We start from the raw sequence: 19,748 nt of genomic DNA on the forward strand, positions 1-19,748 counted from the left end.
GGAAGGCTGCAGAAGAGGGAAGGAGGAAAATTCAGATTTTACAGGACATTCTCTTCTTCCTTTCGAATTTTGTACAAGTATGTTATTCATGTTGTTCTTCCCATAAATTTTTTTAAAGTGAACTCCCCATAAGAGTGGCACGAGACTCCCATTTTAATTTGCTTATGGTCACAAGGTGGGGAGCTCAGACAGGGCACATCTGCTCTGTGATGGTAGGGCCTCGGCAGAGAAGACTCCCGTTGGGGGCTGACTCAGCAAGTGGGGGCTGGAAGCCTTGGAGGAGACTTCAGTCCATGTCTGCAGCTGCAGCTGGGTTTGGCTAGAGGCCCTCTGTGAGAGCTCCCCAGGTGCTGGGTTTCCTTGCAGAAGGGCAGGCCCAGGGCATTCCTACCTTCCCCACAGCGGCTGAGGGCTCCACAGCGGAGTGACCAGGGTGCCCAGGCAGAGGTTTATGGCCTCGTCTAGTGGAGCCTTGGACACTCCACAGAGCTATTTCCAGGACATGTCTTGGTGACAAGTGTGCATTATGTCAGCTCTGGTTACAGAGAGGGGCCTAGACCCCACTGCTCAATGGGAGGAATGTCCAAAAAACAAACAAACAAAAAAAAAATGCAGGTTTGAAGATTTCCACATGCATAGACCAGTTTGAAAAATCCTCAGTAGCACAGATGCCACTCCAGCACATGTGATAGAGAGAATATTGCCTTTTGGTATAGGGCCAAGTGCAAAGTAAATGCGGGTTGGATACCTGCCTTCCTGAGCTGTTTGATAAGTAAACACAAACACTGAGGGAATATTATAGAGCAGTTATAGGATAATAAAGCATAGTGTCTACCTTAAAGATTGCTGTCTCTAGGAACCTTTTTCTCCATTCCTGTGTCAGGATGCGTGCCATCTCTCCTAGGCTTCCTACATTTCTTTTTCAAAGCAGTGCACATACTTGTAACGACTCATGGATTATGTATAATTGGCATAGTGGTCACTTTCCCTCTCAGCTTTGACATCCTGTAATGAAGGAAGTCAAAGCTGTTAGGTTCTTGGCTCACTCGAAGCATGATAGGGTTATGCTGAAAATAGCACATAACTTTCATCAGGCATTAGTCCACAGACCTCTCCCACAATTCTAAATCCATAAAGCTCTTGCCAGTGAAAAGCTTTCTTCTTCAATTTGGCACCAAAACTGAAATGGCAGCCAACCTGACCTTGACCAAAGCAAATCCATTTATACTCTCCTTTGACATAAATTTCTACACATTTTGCTGAGGGAATATCAGGGCATTTGAATTGCAAATTCAGCCTCAGGCCTGGCGGGGGGTGCTGAGTGATGTAAGGGGTGTGTACCAAATTAGCTCTGTTGTTTGGGAGAGAAGGGCATGAACCAGTCTGGGTTTTCCCATCTCAGTTTCTGGAATACACATTATACTTCAGGCAGTAGCAAGTTCTGTAAACTCTAAATAGAAGAGTAGACAGCTGACACCCAATGGGGCACACCTGGAGGTGGAGAGTGGGAGAGCGAGTCAGGTGAGGGCCCAGTGAGAGCACTGTTTTCGGAGTTTATGTGAAATACAATAAAGTGGTAGAGAAAAAGAGCCAAGGACAGCGCAATGGTGAGGAGCTGGAAGAGAAGAAATCTAGGTGGTTGGGTAGGACGCGGGGTTGAAAGATGAGGCTATAATGAGGTCCCATGTCTCATTTTTAGATGCATGGACTGCAGAAGGAGCCCTTTAAATAGAAGGACTATCTAGAATTGAGTGAAGAAAGTGGTATTCTAATTCAGGTTATAGTGAGGCATTACATTGAAATCTACCTATAATTTACTTAACAGTTCATCAGTTTCCTCAACCCCATCTTCATAATGACTTATGAAGCTATCTGAAACCACACTAGGTATTTCAAAGAGAGGGGCTTATTAAAAGATGTTGGGCATCAATGTGTTGTTAAGGCTGCAGGGCCCAAGAAAGGAGGGTAATGTTAGGCTATGTTAATCACATGTGCAGTTGAGGAGCAGAAGCCATTGTCTGGAGACCCCAGACATTATTTCTCCAAGAAGATCGAATCCGCTTTTCTCTGTAGCATGAAGCTTTCATTGAGGGCTCCATCTGTCAAAGGGTTCAAACTCAATCCCAACGTCTTCCAAACTTTTGAAACAGGTTTGAAAGGAAATTTGAAAGTTCCTCGAAGATACTGTGATTCAGTGGGGTCGCTGAGTCTCTCCTATTTCCCTTGTATTTTTTTTTTTTCTGTCTTTTTAGGGCTGCACCCATGGCATATGGAGGTTCCCAGGCTAGGGGTCGAATCAGACCTGTAGCCACCAGCCTACGCCAGAGCCACAGCAATGTGGGATCCAAGCTGTGTCTGCAACCTATACCACAGCTCATGGCAACGCTGGATCCTTAACCCACTGAGTGAGGCCAGGGATCGAAGCTGCATCCTCATGGATGCTAGTTAGGTTCATTAACTACTGAGCCATGACGGGCACTCCTATTTTCCCTTCTATTTAATTCGGGCAATCTCTATGATGATAAGTTTTCATCTTTCTGATCTATCTAGTATGGCCGTGCTTCAACTCTGAGATTTTATCTCCAGCCCCATCCTCTACTCAGGACCACCCAGTTCTTATTCAACATTATCCCAAGGGTGTCCAAGAGAAAACTCAACCTCAACATTTCCAGAGCTGGAAACCTGATCTTTCCTTGTCTACAGAAATATACTCCACATACATTCTTATTATCTCTGGCAATAGCAACTCTATCCTTTCTGACAGGATGGTGGCCTTGGATTCATGCTGCATGACCAGCTGTTTCACATCCTGTATCCAAACTGTTGGGAAACTCCATCATTTCTATCATCCAAATATGTCCGGCAACATACAGCTTATTAGCACGTCCATTACAGCCATTCTAGTTCCAAGCCTCCTTATTTCCAGCTTGAATTATTACAAGATTCTTCTAACTAGTCTCCCTCCCCACACAGAAAGGCTATTCTCGGTGAAGCTGCCTCAATGACTCCTTTAAAACCTTAGTCAGATAATGTCTCTTTTCTCCTGAGGACCCGCCAATGGATCACATCTCACACAGTGTCCCCGGGGGCCTTGTACAGTTGTGCCCACCTCATCTGACTCTTCTATTACCCTTCTGTCTCTCACTTTACTCATGCTCCTGGCTTCTGCTCAGACATTTCGGGCACACCCCTACCCTCAGGGTCTGCACCTGCTGTTCCTCTGCCTGGAATGTGCCTGGCTCATGTCCTCACCCCCTTAAAATCTTTGTACAAGTGTCACCCTCTCAAGACATAAAACCCATTTAATATGCAAATACTTCCCTCTACCCAGACCCCCTTCCCTGATTTATTTTTCTCCTAAATTTTGCAGTAGTATTTGTTGATTCACTTGTTGACTATTTTCCTTCACTTGAGTGAAAACTATACAAGATGGATATTCTTGTGCTGGCTTTCATAGCAGCTCCCCTAGCAGGAAAAGATTATGCATTATATATTATCATGACATACATATAGTGTGAATGAACTGACCTCATTCTTGTTATTTCTAAGCATCATAATGTCCACTTAAAACTCCCTCTGTCTCCCTCACCTCTGCATTCAAACGTCCTACCTTCTGTCCTTCCCCCAAATCCTCCATCTCAGGCTCACATCAGTGTCATCCTCTCACCAAGATTCCAACTCAGCGTCATTTACACCAGGGAGTTTTTCTTTATCCTGTCTTCTTTCTGTTTTCAAAGTTCTTTTTCTAAGAGCCTCTATTTTGTATTGGAGTCATTTTATACACCTCTCATCCTTTCTACTAAAATGTCAGCGAAAACTAGCCTTTTTTTACTAATAGAACACAGACTTAGAAATGTTCTTATCATGAGACGTTTCAAACATACACAAAATAGCAAGCATTGTATAATGAACCCACATCATCCATTACCCAACTTCAACAATTATCAGTATATTATTATCAAATTTGTTTCACTAAACCTCCTGACCCTTCCTTAATCTAGTGATAACACTGGATCAACACATTCCCATGGGCTCAGTGTTTTCACATGTAGGAGAGTTTCCTATAGATACACTGGCCCTGGAAATCTAAGATCTAGCATAATTGCACCATTGCCTGAAACAAGAAATGTTGGGAAATAGACTAAATACTTCTCAACAAGGAACTCAGTGGGGAAATAAACAAATGATGATCTCTCAGATGCAAGGACTTGGGAAGCCGTCCAATATGCCTTGCAATTTTTCTTGGAAATTAGAAAATGCCTTGAAACTGCATATTAAAAGAGCACGCTGAACATTGAACTTGGAATCATTAATGGCAGAGCATATGCTAGTGAAATTGCTGTGCTTTAAAGAAAGAAAAATTGGCCATCTAGGGGAAAAAAGAAAATGACCTATAGGAAAGAGAATCAGCATTGTAGCAGCCTTCTTATTAATAATTTGTGCAAGAAGAAAATGGAATACTGTATTGATAGAAGTATGAGCCATGAATTTGATACTCAGCAAAAGTAAGTTGCTGGGATAAAATGCACTGCTATCCAAGTCATCATGTTAAACTTCAACTAACATGGTTCCCATGATCCCCTTTCAGAAGAATGAAAAAACAGAAAAAAACATAAAACAAAATTTCTAGAAAGATATTGACGAAGTACTAAACTTGTGTGTGTGTGTGTGTGTGTGTGTGTGTGTGTGTGTGTGTATTCCTTTGAGACTCAGTGAAATTTACGTAAGAGAAGTAGTGACTTGGTGTTGGCCACTAGGGTGACTGTCTATAATAATCCAGCAAGATCCACTAACTTTGCTTAGGATGGTTTTTTGTGTATGTGTTTTATTACATATACAGCATTTTAAAAATGAAATAGTAGATACATTGTTTTATGCAAAAATGTTCAACATTAAACATAAAACATATATCCACATTTAATTCTGATCTCTACAATTCAGAGACTAATTCACTGGACTAAATGAGCTGACTTTAGGGAGGAGAAGCAATGAGGAAGGCCTTGTTCCTTGGTCATATGTAAGCTTCCTAACACTGCAAACTCAATTCCCTCTGAGACTGAGGCTGAGGGCTCCAGGGCTTGTCCTGCACACGTATCCATGCCAGGATCTTCAACCTAAACACAGCTGCTGGAATCACAGGGAAGGTAGCAAGCCAGGTGGAAGAGGGACTCCCTGGTGGGGGCTTGCAAAACCTAAGAGGGCTCTTGGTTCCTGGAGAAGTGGCCACAAGCTCTGACTCCCTAGGGTCAGGTTCACAATGCACTGAGGATATTTTGCTGCTCTCTGCAGAGGGTGTTGGCTGGCTCTTCAGAGTGTCTACAAATGTCCCACAGAAGCAATTTATCCTGGACATTTAGCAAGGCAGCCTTTAGGTGACTGGCCCCTGGACAGTGAAACTGATATGCAGAAAATGGGAGCTCTAAGACTCCAGGATGAAAAGGCTAATTCCAGCCCCCTGGGCCCTGTGAAGAGCAGGACATCTGATGACACAGGAGTGGAAGTGATGTCCATGTGTCTTTACCCCCACCATCCAGACAATCCAGCCCTGAGATTTTCATCTTGGAATTAGACAGCCTCCTAGAGCGCTTTCATTTTTCTTTAAAAATCTCTCTTTTTTTTTTCCCTAATACAAACACTAAATTTTGCTTATGCCTTTATCCTAAAACAAATAACATCCTAGTAATAAAAACATAAATGTAATAGCTTTAGTGTATTTCAATGTGAAAAGATTACAGGAAGCCTTGCTTCTTAAAATGTAATAAAATCAAATATATTTATTTGATTTAATTATAAAATTAAGGGGTAAAAAAGAAGCACATAATTAACTTCAAGCCTTCTCCTATAACTCAACCCACCCGAGACGGCACTGAGTTTCCTTCAAGCTTTTGTGTTTGACTTGAATGTTACATACATTCAAGAATTTACACATTCAAGAATCTACATCAGCTTTGAAAGACAATACTGATAGGTGACCCAGGCCCCCTACAGGACCCCACAGACCTGAGGAGACCTCAGGGCCTGGAAAAATCAAACCTGAGTCCTCATAGATTCTAGTCGGATTTGTTTCCACTAAGCCACAATGGGAACTTCAGGATAAATCTTAATATAAGGAAAAAAGTCCTAGCAATCACACCTTCAGATGCATTTCGCTTAGAATAAGAAACTCAGTGGCGTACGTGAGATAGACATCATTGGGTTGGAGATAGATGGCTGGATGGCAATAACTGATGTTTATGTTAAGAAAGAATAATTGATACAAAATGATTTTCTGTGCATTCATCCTGGCCTTAAAGATTATTGTTTTTCTGGAAACATATACAAAGCAAAAAGCTGTTTGGAAGGTAAATGAATTATCTAGGGAAATACACCTAGAAATGTTTACATAATTTTCAAATGAAAAATTAAAGCTGTCAAAGGATCATTAGGGAGAGTTTTCTTGCTTTCTTTTTTGTTTGTTTATTTTTACAATTTAGGGGTAAATGTGCCAGGTGAAGAAAAAAGATCCCTTTCAATGTGAGACATGGTGCCAGGCATTGCAGAGAATACTAAGGTGGACACAGAGAATTTCCTACCTTGTGTTGCATTTGCAGCTTTCTGCACACTTTAATATTATTCATTTTGATTTTTCAGCCACCTAGGGACGTACACCCAACAGCTATCATCATCCTCTTTGGACGCAAGACCAGAGACAGTAGTTGTCTTGCCCAAGGTCAAACAGCTAGTTGGGCAGGGCAGTGTATAAAGTGAATTAATAGCACTGTAAAGGGTTTTTATGAGGACTCTGACAAAAGAAAGACCAGTTCCCATAGGGGAAATGAAGATGCCACTAGCTGGGGGAAGTAAGACGGGCCTTGAAAATAGTTTAAATTATGAAGATTTGGCATTTCCAACAGCGAAAACAATGTTAAATAAAACCATGGATTTATGAGGACTAGGATGCTGGATGATAGAGGCTCTTGCTACAGAGTCATAAGACTATGGGAAGCCACCAAGAATTTTTGAATTAGCTTCTTGTTCATGCCATGAGACTCAGTCTGACAGAACTTAAATCTCATTTCTAAACACTTGCAAATTGTTTGATCTTGGGCTTTACTGAAATCTCAGTTTTCTCAACAGTTAAATGTGGGTAAGAGTTATTACTTCCAAAGTTGTTGTGAGAGTTTGAACAGGCAAAATACATATGCCTGGAATGTAGCAGCCGAGCATAATTATTAGTCATTGCTAGGATGTGATTAAAGGCTACCATGGGGTGAAGTGACGGCAGACAGGGGTCAGGGCAACATGGAGTAAAATTCCTGGAGAAGGGAGTCAAGCTGAAGTTCAAAAAGCAAGTTGGAACTCATTTGGCAAGAGGTCCAAGTGAGGTATGGTGAGGGCTTGACTTGGGGTACCAGCTCTGGATATGTCAGGTGTCAAGAATTTTAAAACCTTCGATAAGTGAAAAATAAAATGTGATATGTGGTTCTTACATGTCCAAAAATTAAAGCTTCTCCCTTTTGACTGGCTAGGTTTAAACAGTTTGATGACCAAATTTATAACAGTTTGTTCCAGGCAAAAAAATTCTATAAATACCTGAAAATCTAGCCTTCACACCTGTTCAAACAGCAACAAAGATCAAATGAACTAATAGAAAGACCAACCCCTTTCTTTCCTTAATGAGGGCCCATTGGTTTTTGTAAACAAATAAAAGACAATAAATTGCCCCAAATACCCCTTTTTTCAAAGCCAGGCTATAGGAATGATTCGGGAGTTCCCAGCCACCTCAAGGAGATAAGGTCTCACAGCTGGACCATAAAATGCTTTAGCAGCTCTGAGGATATTCGCCAAATCCCTTTGTTCCCACCAGACCTTTGGATATTTGGGAGTTTATGCTGTTGGTCCCAAGACTAACATTTTTTGGTTGTTTGTTTCACAGGTCAATGACCAAAACCTCTAAATAGTCACAAGGAAGCTCATGAAGAGGTCAGAAGCTGCCCCCATAACATTTGGCTTCTGGCCCAGGAACTCAGTACAGATCTGATATGGGGGCTGGAGTCGCTCTTAGCAACCTGTCCTTACCTTCAAGAGTAGTGAGTTGGCTTCTTTCCAGTGACTTCTGTTTTGTATGTTCAGTTCTTTCTAGATGACTGAGGTCCAGTGCTGCACTCTTCAGGGTGGGAGCCATGAGCATCATGTGGCCGCTGAGTGCTTAAAATTGTCTAGAATCGAAATGTGCTGTGAGTATAAAATATATACTGGATTTCTGAGGCTTAGTTATAAAAAAGAATGACAATATCTCAATATGTTTATGTTGATCACATTTTGAAATGATAATTTAAATTAATTTCATTGGTTTCTTTTTGCTTATTCTAATGTGGCTGCTGGGCAATGTAAGACAACATATATGGCTGCCATTATATTTCTATTGGAATGCACTGCTCTAGAAAGTTGCTATGGTTCTCCCAGAGTCTCCAAAGTTCAAAGGATTTTGTAATTCTCGACTATTTTGTTGAACACACTTTGGTTTGGACATATAAACACATGTTCATGGGAGCTGATTATTTTATCTCTATTTATATTTGTCTTGTAATTAGTAATTGTCCTGTAAACCTGATGCTTGTGCCAGATGACTTCCATTTGGTCTTAATAAAAGCTGAAAGGACCGAATTAGGTAGAAGAGGCACAAATAAAGGCAGATGGGGAAAAAAAAAGGAAGGAAAGAAAAATACACAGTATTGGGAAATTTCTACTCAAAACACTTATGTGGAATGTATGTTATTTTATCTGTTTCCATAGAGGAAGGAACAGTGTCTCAGACAGGTTAAGTAACTTTCCCAAAATAAGGAGTTGCCATTGTGGCTCTGTGGTAGTGAATCTGACTGGTATCCATGCACATGCAGCTTCAATCCCTGGCCTTAATCTCAGTATTAAACTACATGACATCAAGGGGGGAGTGAGAATCATCTAGAAAAGAAATATCCTCCAGGGATTCATGAAATGATACAGGACTGTGTTTCATCCTTTGTGGAGGTGAGTTTGTCTTCAATTGAATGAAGAGTGGTTGCAACATATTAAGTGGAAATACAATGTTTTTGTCTTTATTTGGAAATTACATATGAGTAAAGGGATGTTTACAGATGTCGAGTTGATCCAATCACCCACAAATTTAAGACTGATAAACTATATTTCTAAGAACTTGTTTTCCTGTATATTTATGGAATAGAATTCACCAATAAAAACCCCTACTAGCAGATTTGTAATTTGGAAATGAAGAAGCCACTATTCTTGGGAGGACGTGGTGGACAGATGCGGTGGCTCTCTGAGAGCCTCACCCCACAGCCAGACATGGTAGCATCACACGTCTCTTTGTGAACCCCTTCTCCACAGTCATGGCAGCCAGATGTTGTGGCTTCTTGACCGTCTCGGTGACTCTGATTTGGTCACTTTTTCCACTGCTGTGGATTGAAATCATGAGAAGTCACTTCTCTGATGTTCTATCTGCAGACTCCCAGGTGTTTTCTGCCCAGTTCTTCCCACATTCACAAAACTTTTTAATTCCTGTGTTATCTATCACTTTATTTACAACGTATGTCATTTTTCTGCTTCCCTAAGGCCAAATATAGAATGTAATATTGGGCTCTATAACAATTCATTGTTGTTTCCTTATTTTTTATGCCTTCAACTTTAATTGCTACAAATCTTGGGACATAATATTTCTCTATAAGGATTATGCTTATAATGTATTGGTGCCATATTTGTAATAAGTAAACACATGCAATTTTTTGATTGCCAGGGTATTAACCTGGAAAAATTTTGAAACAGGTTGGTTAAAATGATGTTAACATTTAGCTTTTTATGACTCCGAATGAGTTATGACTGATTATGGGACACAAACCAATATTTTATATTCACATTTTGTTTCTAGGTAGGATGATGTACAGTAGGAGGTGGTCCTGCTGATGGTGTCACAAAAACATCTTGATAAATACCAAAGAAATCAATCCTCATCTGATATTTGAATACATAGTGTTAAAACGTTTTGATGCTTTTGCTATTTTAGAGTTTTGACATTTTGTAGATAAAATGCAAAAGTGATTCATGAAGCTTTTAACTTTTTATGCAGATATTTGTCATAATGCTTTGAGAGTAGAACAGGAAAAAACCTAAAGTGCCATTTGTTTTAATTTCCTCATTAATGCAAAAGAAAACTAATTAAATTGTCTAAATGCTGAGCCACTGAATTAAGCATTAGTTGTATAATTCAGACAATTTCATCAAATGCTCTTGCTATTTCTGGACTCACATCAAATCACTTGGTTTAGTGCCGGTTGCATGAATTTCAATGGCGAGAGAATAACTAGTTAAAATGTAATTAAACATGAATGATTTCCTATTGCAGTTTTGTAAACTAAAGAGTATTTAGGTGTGAGTTGGTAAGAAAACATAAGCAAATATGTTCTCATACACAAACCTCTCCTAGATCAACAAAGAAAACACTGGGTTTGCTAAATATGTCTACTGTATCAGTTAAGATAATTTTAGCTTTAGGTGACTACATATCTAATTGAACCTGGCTTAAACAATGCGGATAATTAAATATTTCGCAAAACATAGATTCGAAAATTCCCAAGAAGCAAATTATGCTAATTTTTAGACTTTTTAAAAAATGTATGGGTAAAGCCTCAATGACAAACATTTTAAACTATGTTGGAAGAATAATTTGACAATGAACAAATCTGTTTGAGGAATCTTTGAACTTCTTAAAAGCAAATCTTCATAATATTCTATAAATTACTATGATTTCTGGAACCGTGCTCACAAATATATTCAACAAAACAGATTTATTCAGAAAAATCACTGTTGCAATATTCTGAATATTCTGGTTAAAGAAGATTTATCATAGGTCAAATATGATAAATTCTTGCAACGCGGAATCTCAGGATTGGAATGGACCTTAACATTCATCTAGTGAATTATATAAATAAATAAATAAATGTTATATTGTACAAAAAGCAAAGGTTTAGTTAATACAATGCGAAGGTAGTAGAATGTCATATACACCAACTCCATCCATATATCTAAATTATGATTTTTAGTGTTCCAGAGAAATCATAACCCTAGACATTTGCAGGTAACAGTAGTTTGCCAAATGCTAAATCACCAAAGAAATTCACTAATTTGTTGATCTAGTCCTAACAGTGCACTAATATGTAAAATGCTAGAAAATCTCATTCAACAGCTAGTAAACATAAAGACAAGCTGAATGAGGGCATTAAACTACTTCTATGCTGAATAATAACCAAGAGAATAAGCCTTTTCAGTTGTAAGATATGCAGAATCCTACGCAGCACAATACCTATTAAACTTCAGGAAAATATTTCGAAAAAGACAAGTTATTTGACTTAATAACAATAATATATTTCTGATTATAAAAGTAATATATGCTCATTATTATATAAAAATTGGAAATGTGAACAGCATAAAGTCTCATAATTTTACAATCCAGGGGTAATCACTGTTTTAATTTTGAAAATATTGTTTACAAATATATTTATATGTATAAATTTAAAAGGATATATACAACTTTGTGTATTACATTTTGTATTGTTTAAGAACATGATTTTTAATTCTCCAATATTATTCAATCATTTGGATGTATCATAATTAATTTTCCAATTTCATACAGCTGGAAAATTAGATCATTTACTATTTTTTGTTACTGAAAATAGTAATTTGATGAATATCTCTGCACATAATTTTTGAGAGTATAACAAATTATTTTCTTAGAATAGTTCCTCTGGTAAGGCATAGTTAGGTTAAATGGCATGAACATTTTAAATATTTTATATTCATTGTTTTATAATTTATATATTCATAATTTTATAGTTGTATAGTTATTTATATACTTATTATTTTTTCTATCCTATTCTTCCTTTTAACTCAAACCCCCACATTGAGTTTGCAATTTTGTAATCCAATTTAGTTTTTGTTACTTTTTCTTGTTATGGACCTCAAGTCCCTTGTGGAAGAAGGTCTTATGTTCATAATAAATAATAAGTGAATGTTAATTGTACAGAGAGACAATAACACAGATCTGGAGAAAACTTATTTGCTTGTAACTAAGTCCTATCCAGTTTACTTCCAGAAGTATTTCTTTTTTGTGTGACCTTGGTGCTACTGTCTCTTTTGTGCTGTTATCTCTATGTTCTTCTTGGCCCACTGGGGCCCCTCCAAGAATGACCAAGGTTTCAAATCTCACTTTTTTTTTTTTTTTTTTTTTTTTTTTTTTGGCCATTTCTTGGGCCGCTCCCGTGGCATATGGAGGTTCCTAGGCTAGGGGTCGAATCAGAGCTGTAGCCGCAGGTGTACACCAGAGCCACAGCCATGCGGAATCCGAGCCCCGTCTGCGACCTACACCACAGCTCTCACGGCAACGCCGGATCCTTAACCCGCTGAGCAAGGCCAGGGATTGAACCCACAACCTCATGGTTCCTAGTCGGATTCGTTAACCACTGCGCCACGATGGGAACTCTCAAGTCTCACCTTTCTTATAAAACTAAAATCCTTCCTCTAGGGTTTTAAAATGGAAAACTCCAGATCCCCTCCATTCTCCGGAGAGAAGTCTGCACTCACTATCTCCCCTATTTCCCTTTCACTTCCCTACCCATGAAGCCGTCCCCTTGAAGGTCAGCTTGGTTTCCTCAGTGGTCAAGCCAAGGATACTTCTCAGCTCTGGACAGACTTTGTTTTCAATTCTTCTTTCTCGTAAGGTGCTGTTCCCATGGAGTCCCTGGCACCATATACTTCTGGGATTTTTTTCGTACTCATTTCTGGCCCCTCCTTCTCTGTTTCTTCTTCAGGCTCCTCTGAGTCCATCTTTAAAAGTTAGTGTTTCTCAGGGTTGGTGCCACTCTTCTTTTCATCCCGTGCACACATCCTGTGCAGCCTCATTCATCACTTCTATTATACCTCCAGCCTGATAAGGTTCCTCTCTCAGCGGCCAATGAGACACAGACTCTAGCTCCCTTGCAGGCACATCACACTCAGCAGCTTTCCGGCTTCGTCCTTCTTCCCTGGACCTGCTCCTTCTTTTATTTTTTTCTACTTTTGTGAACAGCGCCACCAGATACCTTCTTTCAACTCCAAAAACCAGGAATCTTCTCTGATTTCTCTCTGTCCCTGCCTCCCTCCACACAATCACCAGGTCCTGGTGAAATACTGCCTGAACATCTCCTAAATTTGCACCACAGCAGCGCAATGCCTCCACAGGGATTATGTTCTCTCACTCGCCTGAATGTTCCCTGTGCTTTGCCCAGGGCCAGGGATATAATAAGTGCACAAAATATTTCCCGAATGAATGATGAAATTAACTTTAGAAAATTGAGAAACATAAAGGGATAACAGAAGTAGAATACACATTTTAAAAATATCCTTCTGGAGATCCCGTCATGGCTCAGTGATTAATGAACCTGACTAGCATCCATGAGGACGTGGGTTTGATCCCTGGCCTTGCTTGGTGGGTTAAGGATCTGGCATTGCCATGAGCTGTGGTGTAGGTAGTAAACACAGCTGGAATCCCATATTGCTGTGGTGTAGGCCGGCAGCTGTAGCTCCAATTGGACCCCTAGCCTGGGAACCTCCTTATGCCACTGGTGCGTCCTTAAAAAGACAAAGGACAAAAAAAAAAAAAAAAAAAAAAATCCTTCCTATTATTAGCACACAATTTGTTTTAACAAGCCAAGTGAGTCCAATATTATTTACATGAAATTGTTTTTGGGAACATCTGTATCAAAAACGTATATTTAAAAATGTATTTTTAATGACTTCCAGAGGCTATTTCTTCATATTTTATGTGAGAAAAATGCTATGCAGTGATTAATTTAGTCATAAGAGCCTTTGGCTGAGAGTTAACATATAAACATTTGAAGTAAGAAAACATCAAAACGAAGAAGTGGTATATAAACTGAATGTTGCTGCAATGAATTTTCATACGTTATTTACTTTTAGGGATGCAAGAAGCACATTCTAAACAACTTTGAAACCTACTTGTAAAATTCATGGTGAGAGTCTGTTTAATGTATTCTAATTTGTAAAAGTGACTTCAGCTTCCATTTAGTGATAAAATTCTAAATGTCCAACATACATATATTTATAATGAGGCAGCAAAAAGTGTGGGCAATGGCAGCTCTTCTGCAAATCGAATCCTGGTCATTCCTTTATCTGGTAATTAGTAACTGGATGCGTCCCAGGGCACCATTTTTGAAGATTTTGTTGAAAGCTTCTGCAAAGCAGTATTCACATCTAACATTCAGTCTTTCTGGCCATCAAATACGACAGGGCTTCAAGGAATGAAAAAAGGAAAAGATTACTTACGAGGGGTTATGTGTGGAAGAGCAGAACTTCCTGGCACGGTGCTCACACTGCGGGTCTGTCTAGATTTCCCCTGGGTGACATAAGACACTTGGAGGTTCTATTCTGCCTGTCAGGATGAACATCCCTGTGCTGAGATACACTGTAGTTAGGGGTGATGGGGTGCTTAAGAGGTGAATTAGAGACTCTTTAGTCTGGATGCTGTTTAGAGAGTGATCACCCCTGCGATGATCAGCCCAGGAACCGAATAAAAAGGAGAAGCATCAGTTAAAGCCATCACAGTTAACATCTCTAATAGATCATGTTATTACTCTTGACCATTCGAATCTTGAAGTTAACTTGAAGCTAATCTTGACGTTAACCTGGTAGAGTGCTAAATGAACACATGAACTTTGGAATTTGGATTGTTTAGACACTGGATGGACAGTTTCCCAGTACATGACTGGACACGTCTCCCTTTTACTTGCTGGAGATTCCTTTAAACTTGGTAAAAGCCAAAGGATGGGAGAGAGCATGCAGGGAGGTAGAACCTACAAATGAAAAGCCCATGTGATAGGAGCTCTTTGTGGAACCGAAGCTTGGGACACGGACTAGGAAGATGGTGGTGTTTGCCCTTTGGCAGTTTGGCCAGATGTCTCAGAGTAATGCCTCACATTCGACTGCCACCTGCAACAATGAAAGAGAGGTAGTGAAGGACAGAGTTATCCAAACTGATAAGCAGTTTTTGATCTCATACATGTGTCTAAAGTGTTCTGTGAACTTGTTAATAGTTGTGGAGTTAACATATGCCTTTTATTTTGCCCATATTGTATACGGGAAGGCATAACAAAAGGCAGGTCTTTGCAATTTAGATATGGAAGATGCCTTACAGGCGGCTCTGACTGCCTTGTGGCAGATGCTCTTCTGACTTAAAGTTACTTATATTGTGAACTAACATGTATTGTCTCATATAATGATATCATTGGCATTGTAGAAAGAAAACCAGTCAATTACCCATGTGAAAATCAATCTGCTGAAATTAGATTTTTTTTTTTTTTGTCTTCTCTTGGGCCATTCCTGTGGCATATGGAAGTTCCCAGGCTAGGGATGGAATCAGAGCTGTAGCCGCTGACCTACACCAGAGCCACAGCCATGCGGGATCTGAGCCCCGTCTGCGACCTACCCCACAGTTCAGGGCAACACTGGATCCTCAACCTACTGAGCAAGGCCAGGGATTGAACCTGCAACCTCATGATTCCTAGTTGGATTTGTTAACCACTGAGCCACGATGGGAACTCCATGAAATTAGATTTTAAAAATAAATGTAAAACCAATTTTCTGTTACTCTGCAGATGGGGTATGAATTTCCATCAACCTAGCATACATATATTCTTAGATTTCATTATATCCTAGTGAATTTTTTTTCATTTGATATAAGTGTATGATTTTCTCCTCCACTAATATATTTGCCTTGAAGTTTTTAATCCCAGAATATGATTTTGTAGCAAAGACAATACATTCGATTCATTGCCTGTTAAGAAGTGAACTCCTGGATTCTTATTGGAGGACAAGTCAAGCTAAGTATCTAAAAGAAAATGCTTGTTAGTTCATCTTTTGCTTCCTCCTCTGGTCAAGAATGATGATGAGATTTTAAAAACTGTGTTCACATGCCCTTACTTACCCTGTTTTCAGTGTCGACTGCCCTTTCCTTCTAGTCTACACTTGGTGAAACCCTACCCATCCTTCAAAGGCCAGTGCAAATGTCATCTTCCCCAGAAGGACTCTTCATGGGAGGAACTGACTTGCCTCCCTTTGCCCTGAGCCACAGGGCCCGGCAGCACCTATGACGAAAGTGTGCTGTCTGCTGTGGTTTTTAATGAAGGTGGATGACACGTCACCATATTTGGGGCCCAGGGGGTGATTCATTACCTGTCAAAAGAGAGTGTTTGACTTAGACAGTGAAACATAAAATGTGGTGACAGTCTTTAGATGTGTTTCAAGTGAAAATACCATTATTTTTCTACTAACTCAGGGAAAAAAATTACTTCAAAGAAATGAACATTTATTGTCTTTAAGGCTTGAGGGATGAAATCCAGGCTAAAAGGACTTTATTTTGTTTCTCGGCACTGGTTCTGAATGAGTAAAAGACCAAATGGCTAAATATCAACAATGTTTATGAAAAATGATGCCTATTTAATTTGCCTAAAATGGCTCTATTGTCTCTAGTTTTGTTTAAGAATCATCTCTTGTTTATGGCTCCAGATACACTACTGCTCAAGGCAACTCTAACAGTTAACAGTAAAATATCTGTCACTTGTAGTGTAATATAACAGCTTTTAAGATTAGCTTTACATAGGAGTTCCCTTTGTGGCCCAGTGGAAGCAGATTGAACTAGTATCTGTGAGGTTTGCTCCCTGGCCTTGCTCAGTGGGTTGGGGATCCGGCCTTGTGACCTGCAGTGGAGGTCACAGACATGGCTCAGATGCCACATTGCTGTGGCTGTGGTGTAGGCCAAGAGCTGTAGCTCTGATTCAACCCCTAGCCTGGGAACTTCCATATGCCTTGGGTGCAGCCCTAAAAAGAAAACCCAAAATTCATAGCCAGAAAGCAGCCCTCAAATGAGTTTATAACCTGAATCAATACGGCCTGTATGGTCTGTGAAAGCTTGGGATGAAAATTCATCATGTTGTTTTGGTTTAAAGCCGATTAGCAAAAGCAAAGGTGAACTATAATTAGAGGAAACACTTTTTTTTTTGTTCAAAAAGTTTTAAAGTAGATAAACAGTTTACCCTCAAAAATCACAAAACTTAAGAAAATCAGTCACTGAGTTAAGGGCTAGGGGCCCTAAAAAGAAAAAAAAAAAATAGCTTTATGAATGTTTCCTGAAAGGTTTTTATTGTGCCATTTACCTGTATTTTTACTTAATGAGATAAAAACAAATAACATTTTGAAAACATATTAAGTAATAATTTAAACCGTAATACAACAATTTTCATTTTTGCCAGTGACTTTCCTTATTTATACGTGTGCAGACTGATTTGTACACCCACAGTTGTATTGAAATTACCATTTTACATTACACGTTTTGACAGAATACCATATCATAATATTTCATAATGTTTTAGCATGGTCTTCCATTACAACCATTTTTTAAAAAGTGTATTTTTCTATTACGTCATTGCACTATAATGTATACGTATTATACACATATATACACAAATGCTATACATCCTTTTTTTTTTTTTTTTTTTTTTATTTTCCCACTGTACCGCAAGGGGGTCAGGTTATCCTTACATGTATACATTGCAATATACATCCTATATAACATAAGTGCAAGTTAAATGTATTACTTATATAATATACATTCAAATAGATATATAAATTTGCCTATCTATCTAGCTAACTAGCTAAACATCTATCCAAAATCAAAAATAAATCTTTCAGGTTACTTTAATGAAGTATACAATTCTCTCTATTTTCTTCTAACAGTTTTGTTTAATTTTCCAGGAGGTCTGTGGCAAAACTAAATATGTTTAGAAAAAAATGGACTATTGATCTAGCAACATGGGTAGAGCAGGAAAAGAACTTGCAACTAAAGACTCTTTTTTTTTTTTTTTCTTCAAATGAATGGAATACTTTATTTCCTTTAAAGCACAATTTTGAATGCTTACTATGCTTCAGGAAATAGGATTTTGCTGGAATCACAAAAATACACATGGTTTAGAACTTATATTTCAGTGAAGGAAAAAACTAAAAACAGGTAAGTAGACAAATCAAATATTTATGAATTACAATACATCAAGGAAAGAAATTTTTTTAAAAAGCATCTCAAAGAAAATGTCTGCTTAGAGTGAGAGGTTTGTGAATTCTTTATTGATGTGCTGATTACAGGACAGTAAAAGGGTCTGATTGTGTGGGGAAAGCTTTCAGGCATTGGGAACATGGCAAGATAGAGGTCTGAGGTGGAAAGAGGTTATTTCAAAAACTGGGAGAGGGGAGCCTCAGACAGTGAGCCCGAGGGTAAATGGCATGAAGAGATTAAAGTGACAAGATCAGATCGAGTGACCAGATAAGGCAGACTTGTTGGCAGGGATTAGCAACGTGGGCTTTGTTCTGAGTGTAATATGAAACCTTTGAATAAATAATCAACATCATAATATGGTCCAACTTCCACATGAAGAAGTTACTCTTCACACAACATGAAGAAGGAATTGAACAGGCAAGAAGGGCAAAGAGACCCCATAGGAGGCGGTTGAAATTGTTCAGGTCAGACATACTGGCATGGTGGAGTAGAGTGATGGCAGAGGAAATGGAGACTAGTGGGCAAAGTGTCTCTCAGGTGGGAACAAATGCATAAGGTGATGTTTGGATATAGGGAGTAAATAAGAGAGAAATCGAAAAAGACTTAAATGTCTGACTGAAGCAACCAAGTTGCTGGTGGTAGTACTTACTAAGAGCAGGGAGACATATGGGTTGGTGATGGGTAGCAGTGGTGTCATTAGGTAGTCTGTTGAATACAATGAATCAGGCGTCAGAGAAGATGGCTTGGCTGGAGAGGCTGGCAGACACCTTTGGTGCTGGGGAAAGGCCCTAGGGTTAAGGCCCCCATGTTTTCATCTTACCTGTGCCTTTAAATTGGAGGAAATGGATGAAATCATTTAGAAAGAAAGAGCAGAGAAAAGAGAAAGGTTATCTCAAGACTAAGCTTGGGAACACCGACTTTAAAAGTTGAGAGGAGTTGGGGTAGTTGACAAAGGAGATTCAACAGCTGAAACTAGCTTTATTTGTAATGTATTTTTTAAATTAATTTACAGTTGATTTAAAATGTACCAATTTCTACTGTACAGCAAAGTGACCCAGTCATACATATATATATACATACATTATTTTCCTTATATTATCTTCCATCATGTTCTATCCCCAGAGATTGGATATACTTAGTTCCCTGTGCTGTGCTGTGCAGTAGGACCTCATTGCTTATCCATTCTAAATGTAGTGGTTTGTATCTACTAACCCCTAACTCCCAGTCCATCCCCCTATCTCCCCTCCCCCTTGGCAGCCACAACTCTCTTCTCTATGTCTGTGAATGTGTTTCTGTTTAGTAGATAGGTTAATTTGCGCCATATTTTTAATGTTTTTACTCTAAAATGTCTTCATCAAAAATTACAAAATACATTGGTAAATCTGGATGACACGGATTTCCTGTTCTATTCTTTTTTTTGTAGTATTTTAATATGTTCAAAATATTACTTGAAACATTTTAAATTATGGAAGGTTTTGCAAAAGTCATTCATAGCATGTTAGCCTAAAGTAACACACCTCACAAACTACTCACTTATTCATTTATTACTTAAAGACTAATACACTACGGCTAGAAATGTTGAAATTGGCTAGAACACTGATGTTCTTGTAATGCTAAA

At 38.9% G+C, this 19,748-nt stretch overlaps 1 long non-coding RNA gene across 8 annotated transcripts in view; it reads left to right on the forward strand.

The window, feature by feature from the left end:
* LOC106510382 (uncharacterized) overlaps positions 1-19,748 on the forward strand; it is a 331,715-nt gene that overhangs the window by 253,799 nt on the left and 58,168 nt on the right. For all 8 annotated transcript variants that reach the window (XR_014804071.1, XR_014804072.1, XR_014804073.1 and 5 more), the window contains exon 5: positions 8,113-8,216. This is a non-coding gene — a long non-coding RNA (uncharacterized LOC106510382). The remainder of the gene's footprint in view (positions 1-8,112; positions 8,217-19,748) is intronic.

This window comes from Sus scrofa, chromosome 5 (genome assembly GCF_054392235.1).
Source record: "Sus scrofa isolate SSC_HxYL_T2T_F1_AM1 chromosome 5, Sscrofa_HxYL_maternal_Yorkshire_Landrace_v2.0, whole genome shotgun sequence".
Taxonomy (NCBI): domain Eukaryota; kingdom Metazoa; phylum Chordata; class Mammalia; order Artiodactyla; family Suidae; genus Sus; species Sus scrofa.